The sequence below is a fragment of the Natator depressus genome, chromosome 5, assembly GCF_965152275.1.
Source record: "Natator depressus isolate rNatDep1 chromosome 5, rNatDep2.hap1, whole genome shotgun sequence".
Taxonomy (NCBI): Eukaryota; Metazoa; Chordata; order Testudines; family Cheloniidae; genus Natator; species Natator depressus.
In genome coordinates this window covers 17331286-17345022 of record NC_134238.1, presented here as the reverse complement: position 1 = coordinate 17345022, position 13737 = coordinate 17331286, and the positions used below count along the sequence as shown (strand labels likewise).

Sequence of the window (13737 nt, the reverse complement as noted above, 5' to 3'; positions counted from 1 at the left end):
TTATTATTTTTAAAGCAACAGCCATATTAAGAATATCAGGTTTCTGTATATATGCCAAAGAATCATTGCCTTCTTCAGTACAGAAAGCCAATAACAGAACAGGACAGCGCATACCATTACCATTTTCATTCCCAAATTTCGCAGGCCTTTCTAAGGGCAGCCTATAATGGAAACTTATGTCGGCAGAGCTACATTTCTCAGGAGTGTGAAAAAAAAGGTATAGACAGCGCTAGGTTGATCTACCTACTGCCTCTCGGGAAGGTGAATTAACTACAGTGAAGGGAGAACTCCTGTCACTGTAGTGAGTCTCGACACTGTAGCATTCTAAGTGTAGACTTAGGCCAGATCTACACTGCAGGCCTATACTGGTATAACTGCATTGCTCAGGGGTGTGAAAAATCTACCCCCCTAAGCGACAGTTCTACTGACCTAACCCTTACCCCCCCCCCCCCCGGCCCGTGTAGACAGCGCTATGTCAATGGGAGACCTTCTCCCGCTGACGTAGTTATCACCTCTCGGAAGGTGGATTAACCATGTCAACAGGAGCTACAACGCTGCAGCACTGTATGTGAAGACAAGCCCATAGCCTAAAAAGTAGAATTGAGGAACGGAGGGCCCGATCCTACTCCCATGACAGTCAATGAGAAATCTGCTATTGACGTAGATGGGAGCACTTTGCTTTTATGGTAATTTACAAAGTGGGAGCAAAAAAGTATCTAATGTTGTTTTTACTCCACCGGAGAGTATTCATTCATTCATTCTGAAAGACTTTGGACCCAATTCTCTATGGCCTCATATTTTGTCTCATTGTTCACACCAGTGAAAAGTAAATACAAATTGGGTGTAAATCACCTACCAATTCAAACATCTCTCTCACTTATGCTGGTGGTAGTGGTTTGCACCTACTTTTCACTGGTGTCAGTAACTACACAGGTTTCAGAGTAGCAGCCCTGTTAGTCTGTATCCGCAAAAAGAAAAGGAGGACTTGTGGCACTTTAGAGACTAACCAATTTATTTGAGCATAAGCTTACGTGAGCTACAGCTCACTTCATCGGATGCATTTATTTGAGCTTATGCTCAAATTAATTGGTTAGTCTCTAAGGTGCCACAAGTACTCCTTTTCTTTTTGTAACTACACAGGAGCACCAGAGGATAAGGAATTTGGCCTGTGAACTCTTCTCACAGATGTGAGACACTGGGCCCACCTACCTATCCTTTCACTTACACCTGTGTAAACCAGAAGTAACTCCACTACAGTCAATGGATTTACAGAGGCAAAAAACTGCTTTCTCTGCCTTCATCCAACTAAACTGAAGAAGGCCTTTTTCTCAGTACATAAAGTTTTATGTCTGGGAATATTAGTTGCTTGTGTGGAGTTACTTCTGATTCAGACAAGTGCAAGCAAGGGGTAAATCAACTCCAAGGACTTTCATCTTGTATTATTTTGTGTTTGGTGGTAGAACCTAGAGGCCCAATTCAGGGAACCAGTTCTTATTTTGCTACATGCCGCACAGACATCCAATAAAAAAAGAGACAGTCCCTGTACCAGAAATCTTTAAACCAGAGACAACAAGTGATGCAACAGATAGACAGGAAGAGAACGAAGTAACAGAACATCAAATAAAGCCAATGTTGGTCACATGAAATTTTGAAAGCCCTTTTTTTTTTCCCTAGAAGTTTCTTGGAAACATTTTTCTACATGAAACCAACCTCCCCAACGTCTTCAGATTTCAAAATCCAACAATATTTTCAGTTTTCATTCCCCTCCTTTTTCTTCCTCCTCCACACCCATTTCCAGCATTAAGGTCAGCATATTACCACCTTCCTACCCATTGTCGTTATATCTTCCAAACATAGTGAAAGGAACATCTTCCATTAAAAAAACACACACAGATATAGGTTGCTGTAGGTTCTCGGGCAGACACAAAAGGAATAACCAGACAGAAAGGTTGTTAATTCTCTGATTCTTGCCTACAGCAAAAAAAATAAACAATACCTTATATGATTTTGCTATTAAGTATATTGCAACTGCTCTGAATCAACAACAAGATGCAAATTGATCCACTGATTGTTTCTGCTTGCACATTCTTATGCAACATTTTAAGTACAAGTGATCACATGCTGGATCTTTCTGATGTGATGGGGTGTCCACCCAATACAAGGCCTGAAGGGGTTAAGGTGGTGAGGCAGACCAATTAACCACCTAGGCTGCTCCTGGACGAGAAGCCAGTGAGCAAGGACTAGTTAGAGATGAAGCTCAGCTGGACAGAAACAGGAGGTGCCTGTATAAAGACCAGTAGCTGAGAGTAGAGGGGAGGATGCAGAGAGAGAAGCTGCAGTCACTGTTAGGATGTGGGACGGCAAGGTAGGATGTAGCCCAGGGATACAGCAGTAAGGGACAGGACTGTGCAGACCTTGGCTGCTTGTTGTAGGGTCCATGGGCTGGAACCCAGTGTAGAGGGTGGGCCTGGGTTCCTCTACCAGCCACAGGGGAAGTGGCACTGTAAAGGGCATTGAAAGAGAAGACTGCCTGGAACAGTGGGTCCAGAGAGACTTGGCGTGTGTGTATCCCCTCAGAATGGGAAAACTACAGTGACCTGGCCAGAGGGCCAAGCCACAAAGCAGGAGCAACCAAGTCCCAAGAGAGCAAGACTGCAAGAGTGATGGAGTGAGTAACAGCAGGAAGGGGCATTGGATTGGCGGAGCTAATCCCCAGAGGCGGCCAGAAGGAGCTAATCCAGTGGTGCATAGAGCATCCCGTGACAGTGATAATATAGTACACTTAAGTATCCTGGCTGATAGGAACAAAGGTGTAATTCCAATACATTAATAAGGTTAATCTGCTTCATACTACGTTACCAGTACTGTTTACTGCTTCCAACTACTGTACACACCGGCTATGCATCAAAGCTATTGTTTCTAGCAGCCAAGCCATTTCAAAGAAACCCTGCCATTTCAATTGAACCCTATTTACTTTGGAATATGTGGGTTCCATCAAAATTCAAATGCTTCATGGAAATATGTTTCAGAAGAAAACATGGGGTGGAGGGGGAGTTCAAACAATGTCAAAACGTCCCATTTCAAAATTTTTGGAACAAAATGTTTTGTTGTGGAACAATTTTTCATTTAGTATTTTTTTTTAAATTGTTCTAGTATACAATACAAAAACTATAAAACCAGAACAAAAGGTCTTGATGAACCCCAAACTTTTTATAAGAAATTTTTCCATCCTAAAGAATTTTGAAATTTTTGATTTTTCAGTTCTAATTAAGAATAAAGCCAAAATCTGAAATTTCAAAATCCTTTATACAATTGAATTTCCTTTCGCTACACAGCTCTACTCTGGAGTTCAATCCTTTTCCCATGTACATTAAAAGGAGTTTTGCCATTAATTCAAAGGAAACAATATTAGACCCTGCTCCATCTTTTTTAAGCAAAGGGTGCGATTTTCAAAAGCACAGCTCAGGTGGGAGAAAATATCTTTTCTAAGTTAACCCTTCCCCCAAAATATGACTTTTTCTTTCTATGTCACATTTTAATTTCTCCTTTATGACTTCCAGGACATAGTAACTCATTCTGTCAAGAAGCTTTGGTTGACTTCAGTACAGTGACAACATCCTAAATATAGTCCTAAATGAAAATAAATGTGTTTTTGTAAGAGAAGAAGCCCAGATTTCAGATTGTCCACTGTTTATGGTGGGTAATGACTCAGTTTATGAGCGCATCATAGTAACAATTCAGATACAGAAACGTACTGTTATACTGACACTCAATTGTTGATTTATTATTCATTTTCTGTATCTATTTGGTCTATAATCTAAATAATTTCAAAGCATTTTGACATAATTGAATTCTGCAGGAAATTAAGTTTTTCTTTAAAATGAAAGCTGAGCAATTTTCCTGAGAGTTCAAACTTTGAGATTTATCATCAGAATGTAGCTACAATTTCCTTCCTAGAGTTGTTAAAATATTCATTATGAATCATATTCACTGCAAATTTTAAGAATTTTGTATAAAATTAGTTGAACTTATCTTCTCCAGAAGAAAGCATTAGGAGTGGGGCATTACAAGAATTTGTGCTTTTAATACTGAACCAGCTCTACAGATAGCAAATAAACTGCTGCAAATTCTACCGCTCTCATGGAATAATTATTTGTTTATATCTTTCTCCATTATTTAACCAGCTGTAGTGCTGGGATTAAAGCTTACACCTCAAACCTTCAAAATCATCTTGAACTCAATGGGACTATGTGAAAGTAAGGGCCTGGGCTTTGTAGGATATGAAAGAAGGAAAAGATCTATTTTGGCTTGTCTACAGGAACATTTAGCTCACAGCGAGCTGAGGTGTAAATCTACTCTGCATTAGCCTGACACACACTAACAGTTCCTGAAATGGGACTACATCGAACCACAGTGAGGGACTGTTAGTGCTTGTCACAAAGAAAGTTAGGGTACAGCAGGCTAGCACAGGGTAGATTCACACCCCAGCTTGCTGTGAACTAAATGTTCCTGTAAACAAGCCATTAGACTGAGTCAATTTCCTTGCTAAATAAGGGTATATACTCCTGACAGGAAGAGGCATTCTGTCTTATTGGGGTGGGGAAAGATGTATGGTTGGACTGGCAGGAGAATGACCAATCCTTTGGGTCCTGGTTGGAACTGGCAAGACCTCTGGACCAGGTCTCCTTTGCTTCCTCTCTCCCTACCCAGATGTACTCAGGTTTGTGGGTGGATGGAAGCTGAAGGTGGGAAGAATGCAGCAGTGGACCGCAGCAATCCTGGAAACCCAGATATAACTATCAAAGCTGGGCTTCCAGGATTGCTGTGGGTCTAAACTAATCTCTTTTGGGATCAGGAAAGAATTTCCCATCTGGGCAAGACTGGCAAAGTGAGATTTTTTTCATGGTCTCCACAGCATCCCGGACGCCTGGTAAGTAGCGATGATAAATATGAGAGAGTACCCAAAAAAATAAAAGAGAGAGCGAGAGAGGGATAATAAATATTGGCACAACTTGTGACCAGGCAGTTGGAGACTTCAAGGGGCCAGGTTTTGGGGTAAATCGGAGCACAGAACTAAGAGGGACTGATGCCCCCTCTTAGCCTGTGTGGAGAGAAAAGGTCTTAAGTCTCAGCTTTCTGCTGTCTGTCCCCTCATTTCCCCTTGTAAGTGGAAGGTGGTGGGACTCAGCTTTGGGCTGAATCAGGAATTGAAGATGGGGCTTTGGTTAGGGGAGCCAACGTTCATTCTTTGGTCATATGACAAGGAGCCATTCAACCCTTCACTGGACCCAATTAATGTCTGGTAATTTGGTGGAGGGTGCAGGGAGTGGGAGCTCACCTCTCCTCCCTGCTGTTTCCTCCTTCCCCTACCCCCTTAGACATATTTCATAAAGTTGTGTCCCGCCACTTTAAATCCATTCACCCATCTCTTGTCATTCGTCTGCATGTCCAGATCAAGATTTACTGGTTATTAAACTGGCAGCATAGCTAATCTGTATTAGAAGGCTGGCCTGTAGTTAAGGTACTAGAATTTGGGCTATCTGGATTCAGTTCCTGGCTTTGCCACTGTAGTGTGAGGCCTTGACAAAGGAGCTAGGAGAAAAGTAGTCCTAGCCCTCCTTATATATCTGCATGTGGATTTAGACTCTGATGATAATTATAGAAACACTGTCTAACCATTAAACATCACCATGCACAACACTGTTGAATCTCCTATATAGATATATATGTTTTCCAGCATTATTGTAAATCAAGATCATATTATCTAGTTGCAAATTGGCAACTTCTGGATGACTTCCAATCTCTTTCATGCACATCTGCTCTATACACCAACAAAATGTACAGCACCCAGTGCTGCAAAATTCAACATAATTTCAATATTTTGTATAATTAATTATATGTAATTAAACGTAATGTAATTACATTTGCGTTGTCTGAGGGAACTACTTTATAATTAGTGTGCCATCAACAAATGACTTTTTTCTTTCAGTTTGAAAAGCAGCTCAGAGAATGGAGACATCCCATACATTTATGATATTTGTGAAATAACCACAACACCAACCAGAAAAGAAAGATTCCAGCTCATCAACCTCCAGTTTTGATTATCCTCCTTAGTAACACAGGCCTGTCACAAGCCCAGTGGCATGTCACCACAAATATTAATAACTTTCCATGTAGCCCTGGCTTAGAGTTCAGAGGTCAGACACTATCCTCCTCTGCTTTTATCTGCAAGAATGGACAGCTTGCCAGGAGATCAACAGAGACAGCAAGCATACCATCCTCACTCTAGGATATGTCAGCATGGCCAATAAAGCTATGTCTGTCTACCTGTCACACTTTCATGGGTCAGGAATTTAATTAGACTACAGTGTGGAGAAAAGCGTCTGTTTAGTTGTTCTCTTCAAATTTATTTATAGTGGCAATTTTGTGGGGGGCATTTTAAACTAGATTTCCATGATGTGGACGTGGACAGTGTAACTTCACCAGTGCCATTTCAGAAGTCTTACAGTATTTAAAACTAATGGCCCATGTCATATACCAACTAATATAGCAATGAAGAGGTTCTATTCTGAACTCTGAATCTGGCCTTCTGGGTAACCTTGGGCAAGTCTCTTCATCTCTCTGTATGTTCCCACCCTTTGTCTTATCTATTAAGATTAGAAACTTCAGGGCAGGAACTGTCTCACACTATGTGTATATACAGTGCCTAGCACAATGGGACCCAATCTCAGCTGGGGTCTTTAAGTGCTACGATAATACAAGTAATAACCATCAATTCTTTATCATACGACAGGCTCATTTTCTTTCAGAGTAAGTCCTGGGATTTCATGGTAATATGCATCTTTATTTAGAACAGCCACTACTTAAAAAAACAAACCAAACAAATCAGTATCTATGACATCATCAGCTCTGATTGACTGCAGCCTTTCCCTGTACGTAGAACGGGAGATCACACTGGCATCTCAGATACTGTGACATAAATGTTGTTTTTTCATAGCAATCCCAATACATTGATATAGGCACCGGTTCTCAGTTCACCCAAGCAACTCCACTGATTTCAGTGAGATTGGCCAGGTGAAAAAAGAGCAGAATAGAGTTCATAATGTGCTTGTTAAGGAAAAATTACTGGCAATACTGGAGTCTTCTCTTTACCAAGACAATTGCAATATTTTTCCACACTATCCTGAAGGGTGACCTGTTGGTTTCTCTAAGACACATTTGAAGTCAATTTTAAAATGAGGCATACACAGACTGCAGCTCTGGGTACCTGCACAGTGTGATGAATGTCAAGGAGAGTTTCTTTTGCTAGCTCTGGACTTTGGACTAAAATTTGTCTCATTCTGTGACATGAAATTGGTTGACGTTCTTGCTTGGTCTTTCATTCTGAGTAATTTTTTACTGGAATTCATTTACTAATGCAGTGCATCTTGAATCCTTCTTTCCAACAGAATTTAACTTTAAAAAGGAAACCTTACAGAAAAAGTCACACTAGTTTATTTTTTAGTCCAATTTTGTCCATAACATTGTGTCTATTATTGTACTCTGTTTTTATTTTTCTTGCGACCACAGCACCCAAATTCAGCCCTATCCCATACAAAGGTCTTAAACCTGATTCTGATCTCACTCCGTTTACTTCAACAGGGTTATTACTGGTTTTACATCAGTTAACAATCAGATCAGAATCTATCCCTTTATCAGCTTTCCTTTATAAAGTCTATCACATAGGGTTATGATTTCAGTGTTTCCAGGCACATCATGCTGAAAAAATCCCCCCTCCCCCAAAACAGAATATCAGCATTTTGGGGTTTGATCAGTGAATGCTCAGAATTTTGCACAGGTGCTCAGAACCTTTCAGGATCAAATCATAGACCCTTTTTTGGGTGCCAAAATAGTAAAAAACAAAACAAAAAAAGTCTTCCACTTTTAAAAAAGATTTGTACAGATTTTAAAGTTAGGCATATCTGTCTGCATGCTGTGATAATGACTTTCCTAAAATATGGATTATATGTATCTATTACACAAAAAAACCCTCCTATATTTAAAAAAAATTTTAAAAATCAGTCTGTGGCAGACAATAGCTTTGAAAATTTCAGCCTGAAAGGATATAGTGTGGCAAAAGTTATAAGCAACTGAAACAGGGTCTTTTAATGGGAAATGTCAGGCAATCTTAATTATAGGCTGCACTACCAGCTTCACCTATAATACATGGATTGCAGGCTTGAACCTCTGGTACAGCAGACAGAGCTATTTTCTGCTCCACAGAAGACTAGTTTTCAAACTCAAACTACTACCCTGCTAATCACAAACTCCTGTTGTCTTTCTGAAGCAGTACCTTCCCTTTCTGGGATCTGATTTACATTAAAATATAGAATGATGGTTTAATGTGACCATGTTTTAACTTTATCTTTCTAAGAAAGTGAGGAAATAGCACACACCTTTTCTATAGGCAATCAAATTTAATCAAGCATTTTCTTGATAGAAGCTTGAGAAACTATCTTGAGAATAAAAAATATTTAAATCATTCTGGACAAAAAAGCCTTCCAATTTAGCAAGGATCATTCTAATAGCAAGTTTTGTTGCCAGGAGATCATAACTCCAAAGCATCAGGATGGTATTCCCCGCCCCATTTTAAATAAGAAATGTTCTGCAATTAACATGCTTAACAGATAATGAACAAAGGTATCAATGTTGTATGAGATACTGAATTCAATATTCAGGCCAGATCCTCTGGTGATGTTTTACCTGGTGATGTAAATCCTAAGGGTTGTACAATATTATCTAGCTCCATGTTCAGTAAGTTACATGTTCCTCTCTGCACCTGATCCAAAGAATACAGCTGTGCTACAGCTTCCACCTCGCACAGTGGTGCTCAAACTTTTTCAGTCGTGCTCCCTGTGACGCGGTATGATTGAAACATGACCATTTATATCATTAATATTGTGACTGTTAGACAATTACAACAAATCTTATACAAAGTATGTCATGTAAGGTATCAATGGAAAAGTAACAGTCTATCAGATATGATTATCTTGTTTTTATGCGTGTATCATTTTTGTATCTGAAGTAATAGATATTGACTATATACTGGCATCCTACATACGTGCGGTGTTCCTGATTAACACCCGCCAGGTAAAATCTACATTGAAGCCAGACAGCACATTGTGAATGGACTATTCAAGTTGATGGCCCAATCAAAGAATATTTACCTCACAATGGGTCACAACGGCCACCTTCCTGTGGACGCCTTAGCCAAAGTATGGGTAATGGCTGCTCCTATGAATCACTGAATCATGCAAGGACCTGTGACTTGCTTATGTGACCTTGGACTGCATCTTGTGCCTGTAACTTTCCTCAAACTAAGAATGAGAATATCCCCTCCATGTGGGTGAAGATATAAAAGATCCATTTTATAGCATCTCCATTTTGCCTCTTTCCTGCTCTGATCTCTGGACCATGGACTTACCCTAAAAGGAGTATTATAACCAATGAACTGAGGCCCTTCCAATCTTTTAGAAGTCACCAGTGACTTCACAAGGCAGCAGTCTGTATCATCACTGCTAAAAACCCGATACACACACTGATTGCAAAGTTCTTGTATTTGATTTCCTTAACCATTTTAACTCGCTCCTCCTTTTTTTCCTCTTATAAATAAACCCTTAGATATTAGGTACTAAAAGATTAGCAACAGCATGATTATTGGGTAAGATCTGAGTTATATATTGACCTGGCTATGTGGCTGATCTCTTGGGATTAGAAGGACCCTTTAATGAAATTGGTTTTAAATAACCACTCACCATAAAGTCCAGTATCTGGATGGTGAAACAAGGGCTGGGATACCTAAGGAGATTGCAGTTTGGACTTCTTGTTAACCAGTGTGGTGAGACAGAAGTTTACTTTTGTTACTGGCTTGGTATATCTTATGGAAGAATAACCACCAGTTTGGGGTGGGTCTGCCCTATTTCTCAGAGGTTTGTCCTGAATCTGGTATCCTCAGCCACTGAGGCACAGTGACACCCCCCTCTGACCAATAATGGAATCTGTCTGCGCCCACCTCCAGTACTGTACAGCCAAGGCTTCCTCAGCAGCAAAGCTTGGGCTGAAGGCAGAGCTGGGGGTGGAACTGGGGACGGTCGAGGAGCTGGGGCTAGAGGCCAACCTGGTCTGGGAGTGGAGCAGAGGGAGGAGTGGAGCTGCAGCTTGGGTCATAGCTGGTCTAGGGGCAGAGAGGGCGGAGCTGGGTCTGGATGCAGAGCAGGACTGGGGACTGAATGGAGTTGGGGAGGAGTGAGGCTGGGGGCAGAGCTGTTCTTGGAGGGAACAGTGCTGGAAGCATGGTGCTCCCTCTCCGCCCTCTGTGGGGGCTGGCCATGGCATTGCACCCCCAATCATTCCTCCATGCCACTCCTGCATCCCCCAATCATGCCTTCATGCCCTCCATGCCCCACAGTTTAGGGACCACTGAGCTAAAAGAATTAATCTTTAACAGTAGAAGACAATGCTTTGGTTCTGGAGGTCCCAGGTTCAACTTCAGATGATGGCTAATCTGATAATTTTTCTAACTGCACTATGTTTTTATAGGGGCAGTAGTTGTGTGGTTAATGGAGTTTGCAGTGAGACTATAGTTCTTTTTATATACCTGTGTGAGTACTCATGGTGGAGATGTTGCCATGCTGAACAACTCATGATTCATGCTTTTTTATTTTAAGATGAGACATGCTAAACAGTAGAGAAGAAAAACTTTTTTTTTGCTACATACTCTAACAGTTTATAATAAAATCTGAACCTCGCTGAGTCATTTTATGTCTGAAAGATTCTTTCCCGTAAGGGGGGAAAAAGAACCATTTATATTTTCACCCCTTATAACTCTGCTGAATGAACTCTTTAATTTATCGTGCAGAATACACTGTCCTTCCTCCACACTTAGAGAAAACACCAAGGTACTTGTTGAAAGGCAAAGGAAGTACATGGGTTAATGGAAAAAAGGCAAAGGTTCAGCTGCTTAACACGATGTATTCACCCTTTATGAATGCTTCAGTTCCACTGCACAGCACAGAGGAATTTATTCCTGCAGTCATGCATGGAGGATTTAAGGGTGGCTGGCTTGTATTTATGGCATGTTGCAGATAAACAATACAAGCATTTTCCTGACACAAATAGCGAGAGTGCTTTGTTGGGGAAATGCAAGGTGTCAGGAGGAGAGCTGGTCAGGAACTGGAAATTCCAATTCAGAATGAAAAGCCAAAATCTGTAAAATTTCCCAGGAATTCTAAAAAATTGCAATTTGGGACCTGTGAGCATTTATTTTGGTAGTATCCATTTATTTTGACTCAGCTGGAAACCTCGAGTGAAATGCTGACCCACTGAAATCAATGGCAAAATCCCAGTGACTTCAATGAGACAAGAATTTTACTCCAAGTGTCCCGCATGCTCTTCTCTTTTTCATTTTCAGCTGCATTAGGAATCAACAATTCATAAATACCTAGCAAAAGTCCAAGTATGTTAGTTTATTGAGCTATAGAGGAGAAGGTGGCATCTTATATTTTTATAAGAAAAGCTGATTAACAGCAGTGAAACATTCATAGATTTTAAGGTCATTTAATCATCTCTAGTCTGACCTCCTGTACAGCTGAATTTCATTCAGCTACTCTTGTACTGAGTCTAATAACTTGTGTTTGGCTAGCCCATATCTTACAGAAGGGCATCTAGACTTGATTGCAAGACGTCAAGAGATGAATAATCCACCAGCTCCCTTGGTAGTTTGGTCCAATGTTTAATCATCTTCACTGTCAAAAATGCATGCCTTATTTCTAATTTGAATTTGTTTGACTTCAGCCTCCAGCCATTGGTTCATGTTTGTGGTGGCTGGACATAGTAGTCGGAGCCAGAGTCTGCAGTCATGGGACAGGAATCAAGAGTCAGCTGGATCAGGATACCAGGAGGTCAGAGGCAGAACCATGAGTCAGGCACCAGAGTCAGGCCAGATCAGGATACCAGAGGCAGGAGACAAAATAGAAATCAGGAACCACAAGTCAGAAACCAGTAGTCAAACTGGGTCAGGATGCCAGGAAATCAAGATAGGGGAACAAAGGCAGACAGGCCAGAGCAAGGTGGAGCCCAATTGTTCAGAAAGCTTCCTGTTACTGCTGCTGGATTAAATGGGGCCAGTGGACAGATCAGCCACTCTGGGACTCTGCCAATCACACCTCAGGAGTAGAGCCTCACACTCAGGCTGAGCCTCAAGAGTCCCAGGTAAGTTATTGGCCGCAGGTTGCTGGGTTGGAGCTTGGCTGCTCCTGGGAACCCTGCAAGCCTGGGTTCAAGATCCTTTTAGCTGCGAAATCTAGTCACAGAGACATCTGGTGTCTTTACAAATCATCTGCTTTCAGTTTTCAAGCACCAGGGTCCAGATGACTGAGCTCAGGAATTCCTGGGTTCTGTCACTGACTTATTGTGTGATTATAGCCAAGTCACTCAACCTCTGAGTGTCAATTCCATCATCACTGAAATGGAGAGAATCACTAATAAACCCCTGAAATACTGTTGTACTTTGGAGATGTAAATGCCTCTCTGAAGGGCTACATATTACCATCTAGGGCCATTTTCTGTATTTTTTATCTGCTACAGGGGTCTTTAGGTACGGTTTCTGAGCTGGATCCGGAACCTGTCTCCATCTCCTTAGCACTACTCTGTTGACACAAAGGGGACAGAGTAGGACAATTCCCAAGTGGTAATGAAGCCTAGAGCTGGGCAAATAATGGATTCTTTGGCAATTTAGAAAATCTGGAAAACATAGAGGTCAGAGCAGAACCAAAAATGTTTTAAACTGTTGATGAGTTGGAAACAGTTTATTTTGGCTCAAATGAAATGCTTTGTTTGACCTAAACTGAAATGTTTTGTTTTGATTTTGGAATATTTTTTTTAATGTCTCTGCATTTTTTAAAAATTAAATTAAAAGGAAATTTCTAAGCAAAAAGTCATTTTCAATAGAAAAATCAGAGCATTTCACTTGGAAAATATCAAAACGAACATTTAGATTTTTTTTTTTTATCTTTGGGGCTTTTTTCAGAATCAGCAATTCAGCAAACCCAACATACATTGGAAAAACATTTTGGTGTCACCAAATCTTCATTTTTTGCACCCCAAATTTTAATCAAAATAGTTCACCCAGCTCTACACTACATGCTCCTGTGCAAGCACAGGGGGCATTCCTAGATGGACCAGTGATGAACCCTGATGATCCTAGGCTGGCAACAGTGGTCCCAAGCGTGTATCACTTAGGCTGCTCTAAGTTACACCAAAAGTCAGTTCAGACCCTGGTCGGTCACAAAATCAGGGGAGCAGAGAGGTGGCTCAGGGCCAAACTTTCTTTCTCCTGCACTGAACCCAGTTTGGCCAGACTTGAGCATCGGTCCCTATATTCAAGTCCCACATTAAATTGTTTCACATCTAGTTGTTGCTATCAGAATGTTACTCCAGGAAAGGCCCTGAAAGAAAAGACATGATGCTACCTTTCCTGTTTGTTTTTTTTCCTTTTGTCTTTGTCTGCTCTCGTCAGGGGGTGGATCCTTGGCCTTTCTAAAGAGACTATTACACAGTTTGCCAATCATAACAAAGAACCGCAATTGCTCAGTATCTTTCTGCTATGATTCCACAATGTCAGTGCCTATTGAGATGAAGAAGAAAAGGAAGAGCATGATAGTAATTTGTTTCCCCTGGCAGAAGTTGGTTGTGTTGGTC

General features: G+C 40.9%; 1 protein-coding gene across 1 annotated transcript in view; it reads right to left on the bottom strand.

Moving 5' to 3' along the window:
- The window catches only part of DCC (DCC netrin 1 receptor), a 954381-nt gene that overhangs the window by 698919 nt on the left and 241725 nt on the right, over window positions 1-13737 (bottom strand). The gene's annotated exons all lie outside the window — the stretch shown is intronic.